Source organism: Oryzias melastigma, linkage group LG6 (assembly GCF_002922805.2).
Source record: "Oryzias melastigma strain HK-1 linkage group LG6, ASM292280v2, whole genome shotgun sequence".
Classification (NCBI taxonomy): Eukaryota; Metazoa; Chordata; class Actinopteri; order Beloniformes; family Adrianichthyidae; genus Oryzias; species Oryzias melastigma.
In genome coordinates, this window is record NC_050517.1 from 24,900,571 (window position 1) to 24,914,160 (window position 13,590).

At 39.9% G+C, this 13,590-nt stretch overlaps 1 protein-coding gene across 2 annotated transcripts in view; it reads left to right on the forward strand.

Moving 5' to 3' along the window:
* ldlrad3 (low density lipoprotein receptor class A domain containing 3) overlaps nt 1–13,590 on the forward strand; it is a 116,496-nt gene that overhangs the window by 43,671 nt on the left and 59,235 nt on the right. The window lies entirely within an intron of this gene.

A 13,590-nucleotide genomic window follows, 5' to 3' on the forward strand; every position in this document is an offset into this window, starting at 1 on the left:
GTCTAGTCTAGTGCCATATTGTACAAATACATTTTACCTGGTAAAACTATGGGATTTATCGTGATTAATCACAACACAAAAGTGAGATTAATCAGATCTTTTTTGTAATCGATTGACAGCACTAATTAAAAATAAATGTTCTAAATGTAGAGTTTTGTTTGTGATTTCATTGTTTAATTATTCGGAGATAATAAGTGGTCAACAAATACTGTAAAAAAATAAATAAAAATAATCGCGATTAATATTTTCCAGGTTTGCGATTAATTCCTATTTTTTTTTTTTTTTGCGATTATCCACCCTAATATATATATATATATATATACTTAGAAAACAACTCTGCGTAAATATTAATATGTCTATTGTTATAGTAAAATTGTCAAATTCATTTTATTGAATGATGAAAATGTTACACATGTTACAGTTATATCTCAAAGTCAAGTTGCATTAACCCACAAATTCTTGGTGTTTTTTCTTTTGTAAATTAAGTAATATCTGTTCTTTAAAGGAGAAGTTAGTATTCCGCAACTAGTTTTCATTATAAGAAAAAAAAGAATCAATTTGCCTTAATCAATAAGGTTCTAAAAGTATTAACGTGCTGTTTCTTTCCAATATTGCTAAATGTAGCCTATCCAGTTCTCATTTTACTTGGTTGTATTTAACTATTTGACTCCTTTTTTATTGGTTTTTTTTCATTTTCCGCTCCAAAAACCGTACAGCGTGCATGTTAAAGTGCTGTTTGTCAGCGCAATGACTTCATCATCATCATTCCCTGTGTGGTAGAGCTCTCCACCTAGCAGCAGCTCAGGCTCACAGGCTTTGTGAGGGGTTGCTCCTGGTGTTGTATTTGATGCCAGTTGGTTTTAAAGTCACATTTGATGTTTTTTTTTTTTTTTTGCAGCGTGTATCCACAGATTTGTACTGCGTGAGTCCGCATAGATATTCATATTCCAAGAACAGCGGAGAGTGGCAGCCTGTGCCAAATGTGGGAAGTGCTTTAAGCCCACATGTGAGGATTCTTCACGATGGTGCTACTTTTCAGTTTAGCATCAGCTTCCACTCGCCTCACATTCTTTTTCTGTTTCTTCTCCGCAACCGTTGAACTGTTGAAAATATACATACTTTACCTTGCTGAAAAATGTTTCTGTATAAAGGAAGGAGGATGCACCAAATTCAGAATCGCTCAAGTTAGGAGACAACAGTGAAGAGCTAGTCCTACACAACACTGTCATGTGAAGCATTGCTTCTCAACCTTGACACGCCCTCTGTAAAAAAATATTTTTATCACAGGGGCAATCCATGACTTACAGAGACAATAGGCTTATGCAATGCAACACACAAATAAAATAAAACATAAAAATCATTGACAGGTTTTAACAATAAAATTCTAAACAAAAATCAAACACAAATGAAAAGCCCACACCATTGGACATGTTTGTTGGGAAAAGGAAAGATCATAGCACTGCGTCTAAATTGTCATGTTTTGTTAAACTTTTGTTGACTTGTTATCTTGTTTGTAAAGTCTTCTCTTTGAAACCTCAAAATAAACTACAAAAAGCCCCACAGAACGACGAAAGACTTACTTACTTTCTTACTGGATTGATCTCGCTCGGCCAGTACCAAACTTGCTCAAAACATCCTTGGAAAACAGGAAATATTTTGTGTCAATTGGTAACTTCACATCTGAGCCAGCAGAAATTACATGTGGAGTTCCCCAAGGCTCCATCCTGGGGCCACTTCTATTTAACATCTACATGCTCCCACTGGGTCAGGTTATAAAGAACAACAACATTAGTTACCATAGCTATGCAGATGACACACAGATATATATTAGACTGACACCAGGAGACCGAGCCCCTGTACAGGCTTTTGGTAAATGCATTGAGGACATTAATGACTGGATGTCTCACAACTTACTTCAATTAAACAAAAACAAAACTGAGGTTATTGTCTTTGGGGCTAAAGAAAAAAGGTTGGACGTCACTACAGAGCTTCAATCTATTCAACTAAAAACTACCAACCAGGCCAGAAACTTGGGTGTAGTGATAGACACAGTCATACATTTTGATAAACACATCAAGGCAGTCACTAAATCAAAAATTAAGGTCTAAGCAAGACCTGGAGAAACTAGTGCATGCTTTCATCTTTAGTCGACTTGATTACTGTAACAGCGTTTTTACAGGACTATCAAAAAAATCCATCAGGAAACTGCAGCTTATTCAGAACTCTGCTGCTCGGGTTCTCACAAGGACAAAGAAAGTAGACCACATCTGCCAGAGGATAGACTTTAAAATTCTGTTACTGGTTTATAAAGCTTTGAATGGTTAGCACCAAAATACATGACTGACCTCCTGACCCAGTATGTACCAGCCAGACCTCTCCGGTCATCAGGATGCGGTCTTTTATCAGTTCCTAGAGTCAGAACTAAACATGGAAAAGCCACATTCTGCTTCTATGCTCCACAGATCTGGAACAGACTTCCAGAAAACCTTAGATTCGCTGAAACACTCGGTGTATTAAAGACTCACCAGATCTCAGCCACATTTGACTAGTATGTATTCAAAAGTTTACATCCGCGCTGTTTATCTATGCCAGTTTTAAATAAATTATTTTTATAATCTCTTAATAGAGCCTCCTTTTGTCAATCTGGAACTGGTTTATGAAAACACACTTAAAAAAATTGTTGGCAGATATTTCATGCTTAGCAAATTATTCATCTGGTCAGACTGCAAATCAGATTAAGAAAGTTAGATTCAAGCTCCACAGTGAAGATTTCAGATTCTGGCCCATCCAATCCAGGATGCTGCCTAACGTCCAAGACAATCGTATGTGGTGGCATGTTCAAGAAGACCTCGGGCAGATATTCAGGGCTTGGGTGTTAAAAGAATTCCTCGCACAAAGAGGTCAAAAGTAGTGTCCTTTTCTCTGGTGTCCATAGCACCAGCCTGGGAGAGTGTTCGACGAAATAGTTGCTGACAGAAAAGAGAAGGCGGAGAGCTGACTGAGCTTAGTGAGCCTCAGAGCCAGGATTAGCCTTTTCGCCCTTGTCTGAGCAAGGCATAAGCAACCAAGAGAGCAAATTCTTAGTTGGGGAAGACTGTAGGGGGAGGCGGAGTGAGCACAGTTGCAGAAATGTATTTTTAAAGTGAAAAAAAAATAATGAACGTTCCATTTTAAAGCAATGCTTGGTTAAAGCTGGACTTCTTAGGAGCGTGGCCTCTGTGTGGGGCAAACAAAAGGGATTCGATTTCTATTCACACTGGTAACTCCTTTATATGCTTTTAAACTGCTGAACCCTCACCAGATGGTGGTGATCACAAAGCAAAGATCAGAATGGTCCGGCCCTAACAAGACACTGCTGACATCCCACTGTTCTGCTCAGATTCTGGCCTTTAAATTTCTTTAATCATGACAGTGAATCCACTGCTTGTTCTTCCATTCTCATTTTTCTTGTTGTGTTGGCACAGAACTGTTTCACAAAGTTTTGAGCTGTGAATTAAACATGAAAACCCTCCTGAAGAAAGTGTTTGATGATGAGGAGGATTTGAAATATTTTTATCAGTTGGGTCTAGTTTTTGCCCTTTGTTATTTCGGTATACTATTTTATGCTTAAATATATATCGATCAATAAATGTCATCATTTTGTATGTGTCGCGGCTCACCTTTTGCAGTGTTGTAATTTTACAGATTTTTTTTTCAGACTAATTTTACCCTTTTTTTTTTAAACAGCATTGTGTTCTTCATCCTGATTGGCTTTAGACCTTGTCAATCAATCTCCTCCGTGCTGCATCTCTTGTATAGCGTTCAGCTTTCCAGAGTCTGTCATGATTCCATGCTTGGGTTTTTGTGGTGCTTTTGTCAGGATTCTGATTTCCCTGTCAGTCTCACCATGTTCATGTTAATCCTCCACAGCTGTCTTCATTTACTTAATCAACCTCAGTGTATTGAAGTGTCTGGTTGTCCAACACATTCTCATCCCTAAGTCGTCACATTTTGACATTTGGTTAAGGTCCATTCCGCCTCACTTTTTGACATTCTGGGTGTCCCCAACTCGTCTTTTTTGACGTGCTGGCTGTACGCAAAAACATAGATTCTCAACCCTCGGGACGCAATACCGAATGCAGTAACGGTCCTCGGGACGCGTCCAGCTGTCATGTCAAGAGTGGGTAAAAACTAGTTTATTTTACTATTATAAGATCATCTCATTAAAAAAAACTTAAATACACAAACAAAATGTCATCAACAAATATATTATTGATGCTCAATAGGAAACAAATTAGACTACTTTGAAGCTCCAAAACCTTCAAGTGAAACATTTTAACACAAAAACATTTTTTTCACAAAGAACTCCAACTCATGACTACAACTGGTCTCCCCTCTCCCTGCCTGCACTTACTTACACGTGCCACACAACTCTCCTTTTTTTTGCGAAAGTACGTGCATAAATCGCGTTCACAACTTCTCTGAAATTTTCATCTCAATGAATGAGCTTGTTTGAGGATTTCTATGACCTTTCAAAAGATTAGATTTGTTCATGAAAGTCACATCTCTATTCAAACAAGCTAATCAAGAGAATCTGATCGATTTTCAAAAAAAAAAAAAAAAAAAACAGGTATAATTTATTAGTTCTTCCGCAGCCCGGTGGCAAGAGATCCACAGACCAGCACAGGTCCACAGCCCGGTGGTTGGGAACCACTGGGTTAAACCACCATATTGTTCCCGGGCTCAGCTAGGTCTGAAAATCACCACTCATGAAGGGCATTGGTCAATCGCTGAGAATGTATTTCTCACACCAGGTGTGTAACAACTAGTGGGACATCAAGTTGAATACTTTCCTTGGGTATAGAAGCTCATTTCAATTGAACTGTTTCAAGTCATCTTTTCACTGTATTGTTTATCTATTGTAAAAATTATGATTTAGCCATTTTTAGCTCAAATAAAAAAATCTTGTCATTTTCTAGGACATAGTTTCTGCAAAGTGGCCTTAGTTCATTAGAAATTTGCCTCCAAGTTGTGGGCGGGACTGTTGAACAAGACCCTACTTCCCGACATCCATCTGTTTACACGCTCTCCCACTAGCTTACAGCCCCTCACAATCCCAGCCTAACAAAACCAGTACAACAAAAATGTCGAGCAATGTTGGAGCTAACTAGCCGGATTAGGCCAGATGGCAGCTCAGACAAGAAAAATGAAGATGTACATGGATCTAAACAAGCTCATGAATTAGAATAGAGCAGAGCAGGGAGCTTGTGATCCGCCAATTGTTGCACCACAACAACACAGCAAAACAACAGTCAGAAATGTAATCTTAATCTTAATTTTCTAAGAATATGCCTTCCATCATCAGAAAAAATGTTAAAACACCAAAAACACAACTTTCATTGGAGTGGGTCTTTAAATGAGATTTTGAGTTCCTGTTTTAATTTTTGAAACTGAAGCTCATAATGATTTGTGCTTTAAGAAACAAAGAAATTTGAAAAAATACCAAAACCAGAAAAGTCTAAAGGGACTTTAAGGGATTACATTATTGTCATAGAGCAAGTACAGTCTTTCTTATCCAGTGCCTCGCTCCAATTCAGTCTCTTGCTGCCCGATTTGTGGTTCCTCTTTATTTTCTTTACCAAATCCTATCACAGTTCCCAGTCAGAGCCACAATTAAAGCAAAGCGATCGCTTACAAATCTTCAAAGGAATGAAAAATGCTGTCTGATCATTTTAGGAAAAACATTGTTGGACAGTAGAAGTTCAAACGAGACCGTTTCAGCTGCGTCGTCGCCTTTCATCAGAACGTTTCTCCACAGTTATTTGAGGGCAGATCACATTCTAGGCTGTTCAATTATCACTTTATTTTTATCTTATTTTTATAGTTTGAAGTCAAAACAGGATTTTCTCCAAGTGGAACAGCTTAGTGAAATCACCACTGGTTTTGACATTCTTTTACTCTCACATAAAGCAAGCTTTTGCCAATAGCACCTATAGATGAGTACTGTATTGTACAAGGTCTAGACAATAAATGTGTGATTATTTTGATCCACAGGCTGACTTGATTGAAGCTGCCCATGCCCTTCTTGCTTACATCGCGACTCCATTACCTATTGATTTCTTCTCCTCAGAAAATCTCTCCAAGGTCAGAGAAGTCTTTGAAGTCCTCCGCTGTCTCCAGCCTTTCTCAGCCGCTGCTCTCCACGGTTTCTCCCTCTTCCAGTCTGCTGTCAATCATACATGCCTACCATGACTGAGCTCTACCTGTGCTGAACAAGTTATTTTGCTCTTTGAAGAGCGAAGGGGTGAGGTGTTGGGGGAGCAGAAGCCAGTGAGCCAGCATTTAATATTGATGCTGAGATCACAAAGGGGGATGATCAGATGCACTGATTTACATTTCAGTTACAACAGAAAGATTTTCATGTATTTAAAAAAAATGTATTTTCATAAAAAACATTATTTTTGGTTTCATTTGGTTAATTACAAGAAGAAATACAATATTTCACGATAAAAATTGGGGGTATAGGGAAAAAATCGATTCAGTTATGTCTCAATATTTTATTTAGCGATACTTGTATCGATTTAAAATGCTGACAAGACTAAATTTAATGACTGCTAGTTGGCAGCTCAGAACACTTTGAGCAGCTCTACACCAGAACAACAAGATCTGGTGAGAACCAGCTTGTGTTAAGTGTTCAGTTTCACCGGTTCAGTCAGCCTCGCAGTTTTTGTTTTTTTGAGACATGTACTAGTTAGTATGACTTAGTTATTTTCTAAGACGTGCTTCTTAAAAAAAAATGTTAAAAAAATATCCTTTACAGTTTTGAAATTTAACAATAAATATCGTGTTGTGAGACTTGTTTCATGAGACATATCGTATCACCAGATTCTTGCCAATAAACACCGCTAATAAAAATAGTGTTTAAAGCTACAGATGCACCAAGCATATGATGCGCTGTCAAGAATGTAGCTTTTTTTATACGCATTTAGTCCATGGATAAGCAGGGAGGGGCTTCTCCTCATTATTTTTCCGTTGTCTACTAGCGCATGTCCTCCACCTACACTTGGCTTGGAAGAGGCTTGGTGTGAAATGTCCAAGTCAAAATGCAAATCTTGTCAAGCTTTCTCCAGGCTTCCATTGTCACATTTCTATTCCAATACATTAAAGAGTAAGAATTGCTTCCCATCCCCGGACGCACTCTCAATAGTGTGTTTGCCATTTTATAGTGCTGTCTGGATCTACAATTCCAAAATCAAGTCCCCTAGAAATTTCCCAGAAGTCTTTGCATAAAACCAGTGGGCTTTGATGCTCATTAGATTTGCAATGCACAATGCATTGTGTTTGAACAATTTTTGCAAAAAATAGTGTTTAAATGTATTTTTTTTAATAAACCATCAACGTTTTCATCATCAGAACACAGTGGAGTCATAATTAGATGTAAAATGTGTGCAATCAATGACATCATACTTGCCATTAATTAAAAAACAATATTGAGCATGGTGTTCAATATGCGTTCTAGAAATTCAAGGCACTAGATAGTTCTGCACCTTATTGTTTTTCAGTAGTTAGTGATTAGGGTGGGAATTCGGACATTGCCAGTGCCTTCAAATTTGGACTTAACTACTGCTTGATGACATCATCAAAAGTCGGCAGACATCTACGTTAGCATGAAGCCGCTAGTGCTCTGAAAATACATAATTCTGCGCCACAAACAAGCAAAACAACAATCACTCCACAGGTGGTGGGAGAGCCACCCCTAAGTTTCCCATTGCTCCTTGTTAAAAAAAAACTTTTCAGACTCCACTACATCTTCAAATGCCCCCTACATTTAGGGCAATTGATGTCATAAAATTCCAGCACAAACTAATTGATCTGTCCTCCACGATCAACTTAAAATGGTTTGCAATTCCTTGAATTAAAAAACACACCATCTATACATCACTACCAAATCCAAGTCCTTGAATCGTCAAAGTTCGACCTGGTTTAGTTCAAAATACTTACTTGAAGTGACTGCTTGAACGTGCGCTGCCAATGGTGGTGTGAACGCCGTTCAAGTCTGACCGATGTGGGCGTGTCTGTTTCTGTTTGCACGTTCCCCAGCTGCTCGTTTTAATGTCAACACAGCGCCTTTTCCTCTTTATGATCGTCCTACCTCGAGGAAACGGCTCAACTGAGAAGCTCATTCGTTTTCATTTGTGCTGCTCAGCTGAATGCTGGGATATGTTTGGAGGCCATCCAGCTTTCTGCTTGATTTTTGTAAACAACTTCTCTGAAGCCTTGGAGCTGAGAGAAAGAAATTAGGCACAAGAATAAAATTGAGTGGAGACAGACAGCAGGTAGGATGAAATGGATACGCTCACGTAGGAGTAAGAGAGAAGAAGCAAATGCCTCACAGGGCAGCAACAATTCTGTTTATTAATCATCAGGAAAAATGATCATTCACTAGTTATTTAATATTTTTATATTGAGAGTAATCATAGAAAAGCATAATAATTACAATAATAATAATATTAATAGAAACCCAATAAAACCTGCCAAATCTAAACCCAACTGTACATGAAGTTGATTCATGACTTTAGTTGAGAAAAGGAGCACGTCCACATGCTCAGGTGTAACCGTCAGCTCAGTAGCATAAAACTGTGTTTCTTAAAGCCTTGAGACAGTTCCTCATGAAGGGATGCTGTAAAAGCCTTGGCCTTCAACAACACGCAAGGCCAGCAAATCCACCTCAATCAGTTTCCAGATCTCTTGGGTTATTCTCTCTATTCCCTCTGAGCATTGCAGCTCCTACTTGCTCGCCTTGCAGTTTGAGCGGTTTTATTTACCAGATTTGGATAAATGTTATTAGTATTTTACTCTTGTACTATCTCATTGGGTCCAGATGACCTAACCCTTATATTAATGTGTGATCCCTCCCATGACAAGGTGGACAGGATCTTATGTTTGCCACTGACACCAGTGAAAATAGAAAAAAATCCTTGGAAAAAAAAAAAATGAGTGCACTGTCTTCTGGGGTCCATATGACCCCACTTTTAAAGTAAACATGGCTAGGATAGGACAAGGGTTATGTGGTAAATGTGAATTTAGCTGAGTTTTGCTTTAAACTTCCTCACCATTAAATCCAAAATGGTCACCCGTCCAACAATTGACTGTATGAGAAAACTGGACTGAGCAAGTATGATGTCACCCATTGAAAATGAATTGCTTCCAACTCCAGCAAAATTAAGCCAATTCGGTTACCATTTTTCCGCACTACGGATGTCGCCATGTTGGAGGCAGACAACAGTGATTAGTCCAAGTTGGTCTGAGTCATTTACATGAATAGAGATGGACAAAACAAGGCTGTAACCTCGGGTTCCAACGAAATTATGCCATTTTTCCACGGATATTGCCCAATTTTGCCATTTTGGAACCGGACAACGTTAGCAAGCAGTGATTGGTCCGACAATCTGCCAATCAAACGCTTCTAATGTTTGAGGTGGGGCCAGTAGACATCACATGCTCTTATTGAGGCATCTGATTGGCTAGTTTATAACTTGAATAAATTGCGATAATCAAACGTTCACTACATGCTTTCACTCAGCCGTCTGATTGGTCAGTTTATAGCTTGAATAACTTAGAGAAAAAACATGAGGAAAAAATAATTAGAATCAGCAAGAAGATGTTAGGAAAAATATATCAGATCAAGAAGGGTTACTCTAGTGTTTATAGTGATAGAGTAATAAGTGTCTATTTCTCAATGGAAGTCTATTGGATTTTGGCTTCTTGGAGCTAGCGAGTACTTCCTATTTGGAACACGAGGGGGGAGGGGTCAAACTGTCCAGTGATTATACAGTCTATGATAACTTGCAAAAAAAGAAAAACCAAATATTGAAAAAAAAAATAGGATTCAGAAGACGATGTTAAGCAAAATGTGTTAGAATAAGAATTGTTATTCTGACAAATGGAATTACTGTTCATTTCTCAGTAGAAGTCGGGGTTCTTGGAGCAAGCAGGTACTTCCTATTTGGAATGCGAGGGGGGAGGGGTCTCTTAGTCCAGTTCTAAGCGTAAATTGAGCGGTTTTGCGTTGAATTTCATTACCATTGGATCCATAATTGTCCCTCACAACCAGCCCTCTTCCTCTTTTGTGACGAGTTTGATTTAAATTCAGATTCTAAGGAAATTCTGTTGCACCTTTAAACTGCAGCGCCCCCTGCTGGTTGCAAGGAAGCCATGAATTAGTGCATTGCTCTCAGAACAGACTGAGAAATGATAGAATTCCACCCTACTAATCGACTACTGTAATCTATAAATAGTGCCTGTCCCCACTCCCACCTCCCTCAAATACATCCATCTCCTGTTTCTTGCCTAGTTTCCATACAATTTAGTAAAACCTATCAACTCTGTCCCTCAAACCATCTCTGGCTCTCCCACTCACTATTTCCCACTCATGACTTTGCCCTTCGTGTGACTTTTGAGCTCATTTGAAGCATAAACACTCAGTCGGATGAATTTTAGCCAGCAGTGTGTGTGTTAATGAGGATTCATATGGAGAGGAAGTGACTGAGGAATCTCAGAGCAATAACGCTGCTGTCTTTCAAGCCAAGCTTGCAGAGGAAAAAAAAAAAAAAAACAGCACTCATGTGCTTGCCAAGAGAGGAACTTTCATCAATCTCCAAAAAATGCAAAATAATTGAATCTAGAATAGGAATAGAAGTAATAAACAAAAAACAATGAACACCGGGAGTTTTATTAATTCATTTGCTTCGAGTATGCTTCCCAGCAACTTGAAGCCTTTCCTGCTTCTTCTTCCCCTAAAATGAGAGTCATGCAAAGTGTGATTTGAATGGAGTCTTGGCCGTCCGAATAAACAAATGCAGCCTGCACTATATACTCATAGATTTGGTTCTGTCCCAACCTCCTCTCGCACTCAGAGGATTAGGTGTCATCCCAGGGATGGGCGCTCCAGACTGTTCTTGTTATGCCTTGGCTTCTGCTCTCGCTACACATAATTGCCACAGCCTGAAAGAACTCATAAATCAGCCTGCCACAATATAATGTAGAGAAAAAAAAAATTTGGGCCCCATGGCATTTGAGATGGCGCAATGCCAACCGAAGAGCTGGCCAATTCCACTCCAATGCCAAAATAAAAGATATATATGTTTAAAACCTTTATTCCTATAACAAATAGCTCTTGTTGGTTTTTTATTTATTTTTCTTTGCGAGGGAGGCAACTTTATTAAGCAAGTGTCGTCTTTAATGTCTTGGTAACTTTATTAGAAAAAAAAACTTTCTTTTGAGTCATCGCTGGTTCTTGCGAGATCTGGTTGGTCGATCTAGAGCTGCTCAAAGAGGCTTAGTGTGCAGTGCTGCCAACTAGTGGTGGAAAACAAAAAGACGCTTAAGGATGCTCATAAGTAATTAATTAAATATCACCATGTCAACATTTTAATCAATACAAGTATCGCCAAACAAATATTACGATGTATTGCTGAATGGATTTTTCCCTACACCACTAGTCCTTCCGCGACACATTATTAAGGTCCACCTACTGGCTCCTTACAAGCTATGTGGGAATGCTGCACGTGGGGTGTGCAGGTGATGTATAAGTGCTACTGGGATTCCCACACAAACTATACTCAGATTTTTTAATGGTTATCAATCCTAGCAGACAGGTTTCACACATTAGGGGCACCCACTTATTAGTTGAATTACACTAACAGTTGCCTTGCTCAGGATTTCAGGAGGTTGAAAAAAGAAAAACATTTGTATAATGTCCTCTTATCTCGCCTACTTCCTCTTTATTTATTTATTTATATTTATTCTTGCATGTTGTCTAGTGTTTGACTGCAGCATTACCTTAGAATAAAAATGTACATGAACATTATTTCCTACTTTATTTCCTTTATTTCCTCCTATTTTTGCCTTAGACAGCCTGTTTGCCCCATAAGGACAGTTGTGACTAACGCCGGAGTCACACCGGACGCGATAGCGACGCGCAGCGATGCGAAGGGGAGCGCGCGGCGCTTCGCGGCGCTCTATTGGTCACACCAGACGCGATTTTTTTCCGCGACGGTCGACAGGCGCTTCTGCTAGAGCTATTGCTTTTTTTGCCATCATGGTCAATAACCAGGATATCACCCCATGTTTCTGCTAAAAGGGGACGGTCTCTGCCTCTGTTGACTCAGACCCCGCCCCCAGACTCCGCAGTCGGGCCACTTCTTTGATCGGTTTGTGCGCGCGTGTGCGTGTCTGTCTGTTTTGTTGTGTGTCTGTGTGCACGCACGCGCTCCCACATGTTTCTGTCGGTAAATTAATAAACTAAAAATATTACCTGATGTTTCTTCCCAGACGAACCGCTCCTCTGCCTCTCTCTCGTTCAAACGCAGCCCCGTGCCCCGCTCCAGTGTGCCCCCACTGCATACGGGGCCCCGTCTGCCCTGCTTTTTTTCCTCCCAGAACCCTGCAGCCCAGCACACCCGCTCCGGAGATCTGTGGTGTGCGGGGTGGGGGCTCTCGCATACGCGTGTCTGTGTGTTTTGATTGTATGCATATTTTCATCTCTACAGTATGTTTAGACACAAAAACATGATCACATTTGTCAATCGCGGTGTTTTATTGTGAAAAATTGGTTCTATTTTGAAAATAAACCGGATTTTCTCATGTCTTTTGATGCAACTTCCTGCCAGTATTGACGCGGAGCGCTCGCGGCTCGCGCACAAAATAGGCCAGACGCCAAAACGTTGCGCTGCACCGCGCGGACCCTCCGCGCCGCTCCGCGTCGCCTCGCACCTGGTGTGACCGACGCCATAGGTTAACATGGGCGCCGAATGGAAGCGCACACCGTTCCGCGCCGCTTCGCGGCGCTATCGCGTCCTGTGTGACTCCGGCGTAAGGCCTTAAAGGGACTATACCATGATTGTCTTAGGTCTTTCAGAGGAAACTGTATCCATATATATGACCATATATTATGTTTGGATCACTAAAAAACAAATTATTTATGAAAAATGAGATATTTTGGTAAACTCGTTTCTGACCCGGAAGTGAAACGACTCTATCTCTGAGTCGCCGCCTTTCACTCCCTGAGGGTTCCACCTACTTCATGACAAAATCCTAGAGCCAGCGTTTCACCCACACAAAAATTGGGATTTTTTTTTTTTTTTTTTTTAATTATTGATGTAGGCCCACATACAGTGCAGCCTGGGCATTTATCCCCAAATGTGGCACAGACAGAATGGTGATGGATTGCTGTGAAATTCAGTCTAAAAATGCAGACAACAACAGCAGATGAACATTTCAGGATTTATTGAAATAGTGACATATAATCTCAGTATCAAAAATCATCTTCGCGTTCATGCAGATCTATTTACCTTTCTACTGTTGGTTAATAATCCACGTTTAAACCAGTCCTTCCAATTTGTCGCTCGCTTTTTCCACCGGGGGGGTTATGAAGCTAGCCGATCACCGCTAGGTTGAGCTGCTATCTTAGCGGATAAAGTGTTTAGCCTGGGGATGGAGCCGACTCTTCCTGGAGGGAGCTGTCTCTCTCTGTGACGTCAGATCGTGTCAAAAAATCAAAATACAACTTTGGGGTTGTTTTATAGTGAGAAATTAGCAGTATAGTACACT